This window comes from Tamandua tetradactyla, chromosome 5 (genome assembly GCF_023851605.1).
Source record: "Tamandua tetradactyla isolate mTamTet1 chromosome 5, mTamTet1.pri, whole genome shotgun sequence".
NCBI classification, from domain to species: domain Eukaryota; kingdom Metazoa; phylum Chordata; class Mammalia; order Pilosa; family Myrmecophagidae; genus Tamandua; species Tamandua tetradactyla.
The window spans coordinates 129,132,414-129,145,280 of NC_135331.1; positions in this window are offsets into that span (position 1 = coordinate 129,132,414).

The following is a 12,867-nucleotide window of genomic DNA, read 5'->3' on the forward strand; positions in this document are numbered from 1 at the left end:
CAGCAATACCAATACTTGGTATATACCCAGAAGAGCCAAAAACAGTGACACAGTTAGACATTTGTACACCGATGTTCATAGTGGCACTATTCATAATTACCAAAAGTTAGAAACAACCCACAGGCCCATCAACAGGCAAGTGGATAAACAAAATGTGGTATATACATACAATGGGATATTACGCAGCAGTAAGGCAAAATGATGTCCTGAAGCATATGACAACATGGTTGCACCTTGAGGACAAAATGCTGAGTGCAGTAAGCTAGACACAAAAGGACAGACACAATGATTTTGCTGTTATGACTCTGGCAAAGGTAAACAAAGAGGTTTACAGTACAGAATATAGGGGACCTAGAGGTACACAGAAGCTAAAGATGGTAGAACAGTTACCCAATGAGGTTGAACTTAAATGTAAGGGTATTATAGAAGTGATGGTAGTTCATTAGTAAGGTTATAAGTAACTTTACCATATTGAAGGTGAATATGATTAAAAGGGTGTTCTAGTTTGCTAGCTGCCGGAATGCAACACACCAGAGGTGGACTGGCTTTTAATAAAAGGGGATTTATTTTGTCAGTTCTTCAGAGGAAAGGCAACTAACTTTCATCTGAGGTTCTTTCTTACGTGGGAAGGCTCAGGGTAATCTCTGCTGGCCTTCCCTCCAGGCCTCTGGGTTCCAACAACTTTCCCCGGGATGATTCCTTTCTGCATCTCCAAAGGCCTGGGCTGAGCTGTGAGTGCTGAGATGAGGTATGCTGAGCTGCTTGGGCTATGCTACATTGTGCTCTCTCATTTAAGCACCAGCCAGTTAAGTCAAACGTCATTCATTGCAGCAGGCACACCTCCTAGCCAACTGCAGATGTAATCAGCAACAAATGAGGTTCATACACCATTGGCGCATGTCCACAGCAACAGAACTAGGTGTTTTCGCCTGGCCAAATTGACAACTGAATCTAACTACCACAAAGGGATTGTATAAAAACATGTATCCCATCAATTAACTCTACAATTATAAATAAGTTCTTGCATGTACTACTTCAAAGGTTTGATCTGTAACAAAGAGTCAATAATAGCAGGATATAGGGGGAAGAACTAATATTTCTGCCATGGCCTTTACTTAACAGGAAGACATCAACAGTACCACAGCAATACCAGGGGTAAATAATTAGAAGGGGAGAGACAAGAGGTAGGAGGAGGTTTAGATTTAATATTTGGTGAGGCTGTGTTTCTCAGTTCTTTGTCTCTCTGGACCAGTGAAAACTGTCTAAAATTGAGAGTCCTGATGAAGGTACAATGAAGTGAAGACACTGCAAGAAATGGACTTGTTAATTTTTACATTATCCATGATGCCCAGTAGATGGAAGGGGTTGAAGGGTATAATGATGAAGCAGCAGAAAGGCGAACTATGACGTGTACAACACATATGATGGAACATTGAGCATCTACAAAAAGGAACGAAGTTGTGAGGCATGCAACAAACTGAATGAACCATGGGAACCTTGTGTTGTGCAAATTAAGCCAGGAAGAAAAGAACACATATGGTAAGGTCTCTTTAGAAAATAATTATAAGAAAATTGGAGCCTAGAGTGTAAGCTCTTATAGTGGCCATACTTAATCCTGAGTTGTAAGTATATTTCTAGATTCTGAGATGCTGTGCTATATGTGTATAAGCTGGTATTTCCCCTGGAACTTTGGGTACCTACCTGACACCAAAAACTCAGAACTGGAGTTCTGGAACTCTGGAAGTCAGCATTGCTATATATAACTGTTAAAATAATTGAAAAAACAAAAAGGAGATCAAGCTTCAATTAGAGATACAAACAATGTTGATCTCGTCGAAGCTAAGGTAAACCAAAATACGGGGCAAAAGATGATAGTGTATGTACTCTAGAGCTTCACCTACTATATGAGAAGGCAGAGAGGTTTATTGTCTGTAGAACCTAAATTTTCTGTAATACACTATCTGAATCAACCTGTCTGGGTAGCTCATTTTAAAAACCCAAATACATGGAGACAGGAATGAGGCCTTGTAATTCTATATAGCTTAATGTAATACCCAGATAAATCCCAGACTATAATTCCCATCTGGGAAACCCCTTGTATTTTCTCAGACATTAGGGACTCCCAAGAAAATATGCCAAGCCCTTGATTTTGAGGCTTTCCTTCATGGAACTTATTTCTGTAGTGGAGAAGCTAAGACTACCTCAGTTATTCCAAAGAGTTGCTTCCAGGAAACCTCTTGTTGCTCAGTGTGACCTCTCTCTCTCTAAGCCCAACTCCTCAAATAAAATTACCCTCTCCCGTATGTGGGCATGACATTCAGGGGTGAAAGTCTCCCTGGCAATGGGGGCCATGACTCCCAAGGATAAGCCTGGCCCTGGCAAGCTTCAGCTAGATAATGCTAAATGCCACGGCTTGCCAAACCCCAATCAACTTCATACCCTTTAACCCTAAAGAACACTGAAGGTTTTAACTGAGATTCCATAAAAGATTCATGCACTAAGTTTACTTTCCTGAAACCCATAACCTCCAGAGGGTTCCTAGGGTAAATAAGTCCTGAAACCCAGAGGGGCCAGCCTCTCCAAGAGTATCAACTAATTCCATCCCCCGATCCTATATTGTTGATGTCCCTTTTCAACATGAAAAATTAGAACGGGCATAGCCCAAAGATCCCTATAGAGTGGGAGAAGGATCAAAGGAGAAGGAGTAGTTATAACAAATAAGAAAGGATTTAACAAACGAGTATGACTACTGAATCACTATATTGATATTTCTTTTAGCCTCCAGTGTTTTGGAGCAGCTAGAAGGAAAAACCTGAAACTTGTGGAATGATAAACCATACCAAACTTTGAAATCTGTTCTGTAATTATGTGTTAAAATGTACTTTGAAAATTATTGTGTTTTTCTTTTTTTGTACGTTATATTCACAGAAAAACGTTATGTTCTTCAGAGGACCTTGTCAAATGCAGGAAAAGGCAGCTAATTCAATGAGAGAAAAAAAAATTTTTTTGTAAGTTGTGTGACAGGGTCACATTTCATTATTTTGCCATGTAAGTATCCTGTTACTGCAGCACCATTTGTTGAATTTTTGTTTGTTTGTTTGGCTTGTTTATTTGTTTTTTGCAAAGTGCATGGACCAGGAATTGAACCCAAGTCTCCCGCATGGCAGGCAAGAATTCTACCACTGAACTACCCTTGCACCCCAAGGAGAAAATATTTGGAAACCTTATCTTTGATAAGTTTGATATCCAGAATATATAAAGAAATCCTGCAACTCAACAATAAAAAGATAACAACCCAGTTTAAAAATTAGTATGAGATGCAGACATTCTTCTAAAGAGGAAATACAAATGGCTAAAAAGCAAATGGAAAGATATTCATCTTCACTAGCTATTAGGGAACTCCAAATCAAAACCACAATGATAAATCATTTCATACTGATTAGAATGGCCACTATTAAACAAACAGGAAACTACAAGTGTTGGAGAGCATGTGGAGAAATAGGAACACTTATTCAGTCCTGGTGGGAATAAAATTTTCAGCTACCATGTAGTACAGTTTGGCAGTTCCTCTGACAGCCACACATAGAGTTAGATTACCACCTGACAAGACTGCTACTAGGTATATACCCAGAAGATATGAAAACACTGACGCACACAGACATTTGCACACTGATATTCATAGTGGCATTATTTACGATTACCAAAAGATGGAAAAAAAACAAATGTCCATTGGTAGCACAATACTGCCTAACTGTAATACAATAATGTTAGTACACTGAATGAAGCTGAATGTGAAAATGACAGGGGGAGGAGGGCTGGGGGCACGAATGAAACCAGAAGGAAAGATAGACGGTAAAGATTGAGATGGTATAATCTAGGAATGCCGAGTGTACAATGATAGTGACTAAATGTACAAATTAAAAATTCTATTTGCATGAGGAAGAACAGGAATGTCAATATTGCAGGGTGTTAAAAATAGATGGTATTCATGTTTTAAAACTTTAACTTATGTGTGAGATTGAAACAAAAAAATGTTTATTTGGTACAAAATTTATATTTTGACTACTGCATTTCTTAATATAACTTACGTGGACAGTTTAATTGAACACCATAAGTACATGAAACCTTGAGTAGGGCATGAGATTTTGTAGATTTGTCCAGAGTGATGCCCAGATAAATCCCAGAGTGATTTGAACAGTGAATAAAAAAGTATTTGCAAAGTCCCCTTGGGGGAATGGTGAGAAAGGGGGAAAATTCAGCTTCCCCGAGTGGAGAATTCCTGATATTCTCACAAGCAGTGGGGACAACCAAAGCAATAGGCCAAGCCCTCAGTCTTGGAGTCTGTTCATATGAAACTTAACCCCGCAAAGGATAAGTCAAGCCTACTTAAAATTAGGCCTAAGAGTCACCCCCAGAGAACCTCTCTTGTTGCTCAGAGGTGGCCTCTCTCAGCCAACACAACAAGCAAACTCACTGCCCTCCCCCTCTCTACATGGGACATGACTCCCAGGGGTGTGGACCTTCCTGGCAACATGGGACAGAAATCCTAGAATGAGCTGAGACCCAGCATCAAGGGATTGAGAAAATCTCTTGGACCAAAAGGGGGAAGAGTGAAATGAGACAAAGTGTCAATGGCTGAGAGAGCCCAAACAGAGTCGAGAGGTTATCCTGGAGGTTATTCTTACGTATTACATAGATATCAACTTTTTAGTTAAGGTATATTGGAGAGGCTGGAGGGAAGTGCCTGAAAATGTAGAGCTGTGTTCCAGTAGCCATGTTTCTTGAAGATAATTGTATAATGATATAGCTTTCGCAATGTGACTGTTTGATTGTGAAAATCTTGTGTCTGATGCTCCTTGTATCTATGGTATGGACAGATGAGTAAAACATATGGGTTAAAAACAAATAAATAATAGGGGGAACAAATGTTAAAATAAATTTAGTAGATTGAAATGCTACTGATCAATGAAAGGGAGTGGTAAGGGGTATAGTAAAAAATAGGGGAAACAAAGGCTAAAATATATTGGGTAGGTGGAAATACTAATAGTCAATGAGAGGGAGAGGTAAGAGGTATGGTATGTATGAATTTTTTTCTTTTTATTTCTTTCTCTGAATTGATGCACATGTTCTAAGAAATGATCATGGTGAATATACAACTATGTGATGATATTGTGAGTTAGTGATTATATACCAAGAATGGAATGATCATATGGTAAGAATGTTTGTGTTTGTATGTTGTTATGTTTAAAAAATATTTTTTAAAGTGTCCAACAAATGAATGAATAAACAAAATGTGGTATATACATACAATGGAATATTATTCAGCAGTAAGAAGGAATGAAGTCCTGAAGCATGTGACAACAGAGATGACTTGAGGACATTATGCTGAGTGAAATAAGTCAGACACAAAAACACAAATATTGTATGATCTCAATAATATGAAGTAACTATATTATGCAAATTTACAGACATAAAATCTAGAATATAGGTTGCCAATAGATAGAATGAGACTTAAGAATAGGAAGCAGTTGCTTAACATGTGTAGAAATTTTAAATAGTTGAGTTTAAATGTTTTGAAGTGGATAGAAGTGATGGTAACACATTATTGTGAGTATACTTAACACTGCTGAATTATATGTGAATGTGGCTGATAGGGGAACTTTAGAGTCATGTCACCGGAAGGAAGGTCAGAGGTTAAAACACATGAGTATATAACACAGTAATTCTTGTGGTGGACGATGATGGCAATTCATAGTACAAATATAAAAGTTTCTTCCACAAACTGGAACAAGTCTGTGACACTATTATAAGGAGTTATAGAGTGATATATACAGAAAAAATGAAAAATGTACCTATTGCAAACTATGAACTATAGTTAACAGTAATATTCTTTCATCAACAGTAACAATTGTACCACATCAGTACTGTGGGTCAGTAATGGGGGAGATAGGATTATGGGACGTTTGGGGTTTTCTTTTGTGTGTTTGTGTGTTTTAGAGTAATGAAAATATTCTAAAATTGATTGTGGTGATGAATGCCCAACAATGCAATGATACTGCGTGCCACCGACTGTATACTTGGAATGGACTGAATGGTTTGTGAATATATCTCAATAAAATTGCATTTTTAAGAAGCAACGAGATATCAGCTCACACCCTTAGAGTAACTATTCTTTAAAAAACGGAAAATTACAAGTGTTGCAAAGGATGTGGAAAAACACGACATTCATTGTCGGTGGGAATATAAAATAGTACTGCTGCTGTAAAAACAGTCTGGTGATTCCTCAGAAAGCTAAGTACACCATTGCATATGGCCCAGAAATCCCACTTCTAGGTATATACTCAAAATACCTGAAAGCAGGGTGTTGAGCAGATATTTGCACACCGATGTTCACAGTAGCATTATTCAAAAGTGCCAAAACATAAAAGCAATCCAAGAATCCTTTAATGGATAAATGGATAAATAAAATGTAATCTACACTTACAACAGAATATCATTCAGTCATTTAGAAAGAATGAAGTTCTAATATATGTGAAAAATGGATGAACCTGAAGACATCAAGTTGAGTGAAATTAGGCAGACGCAAAAGGACAAATAACGTATGAATTCACTTATATGAAATAATGAGAACATGCGAATACATAGAGTTAGAAATCAGAACACCAGGAGCAGGGATGGTACTAGGAAGTGGGAGTTAACACTGCATTGGTTCAGAGTTTCTTTTTGGTGTAATGGAAACGTTCTGGTAATGGATGGTCATGATAGCACAATTTTGTGAATGTATTTAACACCACCAAAATATATACTTAAAATTGTCTAAAATGACTACTTTTAGAGCATATGTATGTTACCAGAATAGAACTGTACAATTCCAAGGGTGAACTCTAATGTAAACTGGGCTATGGTTAATAATATAATTACAATTACATTGTTTCATCAGTGATAACAAAGGTGGCACCCTAATGTAACAGTTAATAGGGAATACTGGGGAGGACACAAATGGGAGTCTTTCTTCATGACTTTTCTATGAACCTACAAGTGCTCAAAAAAATTAGAATACATTATTTTTAAAGCACAAACCATAAAGGAAAAGATCGATAATTTGAAATGCATTACAATTTTAAAATATCTTCAAACCATACCATTAAAAAATGAAAAGACAAACCACAGAGCAGAAGAGTTATTTGTAATACATACAGTGAACAAAGGGCTCAGATCCAGAATATATAAAGAGTTCTTTTTCAATAAGAAAAAGATACCCAAAAGAAAAGCAGGCAAGAGACAAACAGGCATTTCACAAAGTAAAAACATAGGTGTTGAATTTTATTCAAGAAAACACGAATTAAAACCATTCTGATTGAAAAACTGGTGGTCAGTAAGAGAGAGGGTTAAGGGGTATGGGAATATGAGTTCTTTCTTTTTGTCTTTTTCTGGAATGATGCAGATGTTCTAAAAATGATCATTCATGGACTCTCCTGTTGCTCAAATGTGGCCTCTCTCTCTCTAAGCCCAACTTCACAAGTGAAACCATGGTCTTCCCCTCTACGTGGGATGTGACATCCAGGGGTAAAAGTCTCCCTGGCGGCATGGGAGATAACTCCCAGAGATGAGTCTATCACTGGCACCATGGGATCAACAATGCCATCCTGACCAAAAAGAGGAAAAGAAGTGTAACAAATAAGGTATCAGTGGCTGAGAAAGTTCAAATAAACTCAAGAGGCTACATTGGAGGTCACTCTTATGCAAGCTTCAGTTAGACATCGCTACCTATCATAACTTGCCAAACTCCAACCGAAACCATTCCTGCCAATCCTAAAGAATATCTAGGGCATTATATGAGATTCTACAGGGCAGGCAATGGTGGCTCAGTGGCAAAAGTTCTTATCTGCTGTTCTGGAGACCCGGATTTGATTCCTGGTGCCTGCCCATGTGAAAAAAAAAAAAAAAAAAAAAAAAAGATTCTACAAAGCTTCCGTGCACTAGGGAGAGTTTCCAGAAACCTACAACCTGCAGATGGGTCCCTTGACCAGTAAGTCCTGGAATGCAGAAGGGGCAGCCTTTCCAGAACTTCAACTAGTTCCATCCTCCTATCCCATATTATTTACAGGCCCTTCCAACATGAAAAAGTTAGAATGAGCATAGCCCAAATAGGTCTAAAGCATGGGAGGAAGATGAAAGGTGATGGTGGAGCTATATAGAAAAGGTAGGGTTTAACAAATGAGTGTGATTGCTGAATCATTATATTGGTATTTCTTCTTGTCTCCAGTACCTCAAAACAGCTAGAAGTAAAAACCTAAAATTGTGGAACTGTAACCCATATCAAACTCTGAAATCTGTTCTATAACTACTTGTTAAAATGTACTTGAAATTTATTGCTTTTGTATATATATGTTATATTTCACAATTTTAAAAAGTTAAAAAAATGATCATGGTGATGAATACACAACTGTGTGATGATCCTGTGAGCTACTGGTTGTATTCCACGTATGCATTATAGATGTGTGAAGATTTCTCAATAAAAATATTTTAAAAAAAAAACACTCTGACGATAAAGATTGAGATGGTATAATCTAGGAATGTCTAGAGTGTATAATGATAGTGACTAAGTGTACAAATTTTAAAAATGTTTTTGCATGAGGAAGAACAAAGGAATGCCATTATTGCAGGGTGCTGAAAATAGATGGTAGTTAATATTTTAAAATTTCAACTTATGTGTGAGACTAAAGCAAAAAAATGTTTATTTGGTACAAAATTTATATTTTGACTATTGCATTTCCTAATATAACTTATGTAGATAGCTTGGTTGAACACCATAAGTACATGGAACCTTGGGTAGGACATGAGATTTTGTTGGTTCATCCAGAGTGATGCCCCGATGAACCCCAGAGTGATTTGATCAGTGAATAGAAAAGTATTTGCAAAGTCCCCTTCAGGGGATGGTGAGAACGGGGGAAAATTCAACCTCCCCAAGTTGAATTCTTGATATTCTCACAAGCAGTGTGGACAACCAAAGCTATAGGCTCAGCCCCTAGTCTTGGGGTTTGTAAATTTAACCCCACAAAGGATAGGTCAAGCCTACTTAAAATTAGGCCTAAGAGTCACCCCCAAGATGTGGCCTCTTTTGTTGCTCAGATGTGGCCTCTCTCTCCAGCCAACACAACAAGCAAACTCACCACCCTCCCCCTGTCTGCATGGGACATGACTCCCAGGGGTGTGGACCTTCCTGGCAACATGGGACAGAAATCCTAGAATGAGCTGAGACTCAGCATCAAGGGATTGAGAAAACCTTCTACCAAAAGGCGGAAGAGTGAAATGAGACAAAGTGTCAATGGCTGAGAGATTCCAAACAGAGTTGAGAGGTTATCCTGGAGGCTATTCTTACACATTAAGTAGATATCACCTTATTAGTCAAGATGTAATGGAGAGGCTGGAGGGAAGTGCCTGAAAATGTAAGGCTGTGTTCCAGTAGCCATGTTTCTGATGATGATTGTATAATGATATAGCTTTCACAGTGTGACTGTATGATTGTGAAAACCTTGTGTCTGATGCTCCTTTTATTTACCTTGTCAACAGACGAGTAGAACATATGGAATAAAATTAAATAATAGGGGGAACAAATGTTAAAAAAAAAACCACTCTGAGATATAATTACTGACCCACTAGATTAGCTAAATATAAGATGGATAATATCAAGTTTGGCAAGGATGTTGAACAGGAACTCTCACATATTGTGTCAGGGAAAAGCATAAATGGCAAATTAACTGTAGAAAATAATTTGGCATCATCCTTTAAAGCTGAAAATATATATATATTCTGTGGATCAACAATTCTACTCCTTTGACTAGACCCCTAACTAGGTATATACCCCTACTATTCCTAACTATATACCATTACCTCCCAGGAGATACTCATGTGCATGTACACTGGAAGGCATGTACAAGGGTGTTCATTGTGATACTAGCCAAACCACAGAAAATAAACCCAAAACCCATAAATACTACAAATGATAGTGAATTCATATTTACATCATGGAATACAGTTCAAGGAAATGAATGGAATATAGCTAAAGTCAACAAAATGGATGAATCCCACAAATCATAGTGAATGAATGAAAGTACACATTCATTAGCTAACTATTGTGTTTAAGAATTGTATTAGTCAAGGTTCTCTAAAGAAACAGAACCAACAGGAGATATCTCCATAAATATGAGATTTTATAAAAGTGTCTCACACAACTGTGGGGATGCACAAGATCCAATTGCATACGGCAGGCTGGAAGCTGGCAACTCTGATGAAAAGGTTTTTGATTTATGCCCCAAAAAAGGCTGGCTGGTTGAAGTAGACATGAAAATTCTCTCTTATGACTTTGAATTTTTCACCTCACCTCTTTAAAAAAGTCAACTGATTGGATTAAATGTCTCTCATTGCAGAAGACACTCCCCTTAGTTGATTATAAATGTTCAGCCATAGATGGAATCAACTGACTGATTCCATCTGCAAAATGATATAAGTCTGCAAAATGTCCTCACGGTAAGTTAAGCAGTGCTTCCTTGACCAAACAACTGGGTACCATCACTGATCAAATTGACATACAATCCTAACCATCTCAGGAATATATGCTTAGACATATATTCTTATATTCTTATAACAAAGAAAAGTAAGGAAGTGATTACCATGAAGCAACTTTTATGAGGGAGAAGAAGTTACTGGTGGGGGGGAGGGGGTAGAAGATGGATTTCTGGGGTGCTCATTGGCAGTGTTCTACTTTTAAACCTTGATGGTTGTTACATGACTGGTCACAGTGTGTTCATTCATTGAGCTGTACATTCTTGTTTTGTGAACTTTCCTACTTGTGTATTATATTTTACAATAGATACTTTAAAAAATGTATCATGTCTCTAAAAGCCTTCTTGACTAAAAGGAGGAAGAAATGAGACAAAATAAAGTTTCATTGGCTGAGAGATTTCAAATAGAGTTGAGAAGTTATTCTAATGCATTATATAAATATCCCTATTCAGTTTTTAGTGTATTAGAATACCTAGAAGGAAATACCTGAAACTGCTGAACTGTATTCCAGTAGCCTTAATTCTTAAACACAATTGTATGATATATAGCTTTTACAATGTGACCTTATGGTTGTGAAAACCTTACGGCTGACACCCCATTATCCAGGGTATGGACAGAGGAGTAAAAAAAAATAAGGACAAAAATAAATACATAATGGAGGGATAAGGGGTAAAAAAAAATTGGATAGACTGCAATACTAATGGTCAATGAGAAGGAGGGGTAAGGGGTATGGGCGGTATAGGGTTTTTCCTTTTTCTTTCTTTTTCTGGAGTGATACAAATGTTCTAAAAATGATGAATACACAACTAAGTGATGATACCATGAGCCACTGATTGTATACTTTTGATGGACTGTATGGTAAGTGAAGCTATCTCAATAAAATATTTACATAAATGTAAAGATATATATATATATATCACTTCTCTAGATGGAAGCAACCCAAATGTCCATCAACAGACAAATGGATAAACAATGTGGTGTATATATGGAATATGATACAGCCATAAAAAGGAATGAGGTTCTGATACATGTGACAACACAGATGAACCTTGAAGACATTGGGCTAAGTGAAATAAACCAGACACAAAAGAAAAAATATTGTATGATCTCACTAATCTGAAATAATTAGAATAAGCAAATTCATCAAATCAAACTAGAATATAGGAGTAAGGGAAAGAAATAGGGAGTTAATATTTAAATTGCACAGTTTCTATAAAGGGTAGTAGAACTAAACTCGAGGTGTTAATAATAGGGGACTATATGGGGCTATATGGAAACTGTTTTCTACATGAATTTTCTGTAAACCTACAACGTCTCTAACAAAAAGAAATGTCAAACACCCTCAAAATCTCAAGTACACACAGACACACACACACACACAATTTCTCTCTGGGCTTGGAGCTAGTTTGTAGCGACATGGCTAAATGCACCAAGAGGGTCTGAAGTGTCGGCAAACAGGACAAATACAGGAGAAAACTGAAATCAGTCAATGCCAAGTACAACTGCTCCTTTTAAGGCAAAACCAGTATGAAGAGACAGGCTGTGCAGATCTGCACTGTGATCCCTGCATAGAAACAGTGGGAGTTGTGGTCTGGACCTCCTACAGTCACTTCTGCCTTGACCGCGGAGTCCACCATCAGGAGACTGAAGGGTGTGAAAGAGCAGGAGATGCTCTACAATTTAAAACACCTCTAGCCTATAATAAATAGGTTAACTTATGTAAATATATTTTACTCTGAGAAAGACCAAGTACAAAATATACAACCCATTGGGCTAGGGAATCTGTCATACAAATTTCTTCTCATATGCATTGTTAAAATAGCAAAAAGATTAGAAATTACCTAAATGCCCATCATTGATAATCCTCAAAAAAAATAGTCATATAGCATCTATGCACTAGAATAATATTTAGCATTTTTAAATTGGTTCCTTATATAGGTACTGATATGAAATAATCTCAAGATAAAATTACATTTAAAAGCATGTAGTTTTTTTTTCTTCTAGGCGTATTATAGTTCTGGTTCTCGCATTCCCATCTTTGATCCATTTTGAGTTAATTTTTATATACGGTGTGAGACAGGAGTTGCCTTGCATTCTCTTGCATACGGACATTCATTTTCTCAGCACCATTTACTGAAGAGACTATTCTTTCCAAATTGAGTGAATTTGGCACCCCTGTCAAAAATCAATGGCCATAGATATGAGGGTCTGTTTATAAAGTTTTTACACTTTTCTTAAATTTTATTAATTAAAAAAAATTACAAGAAACAAACATCCCCAACACATACACTCAGCAATTCA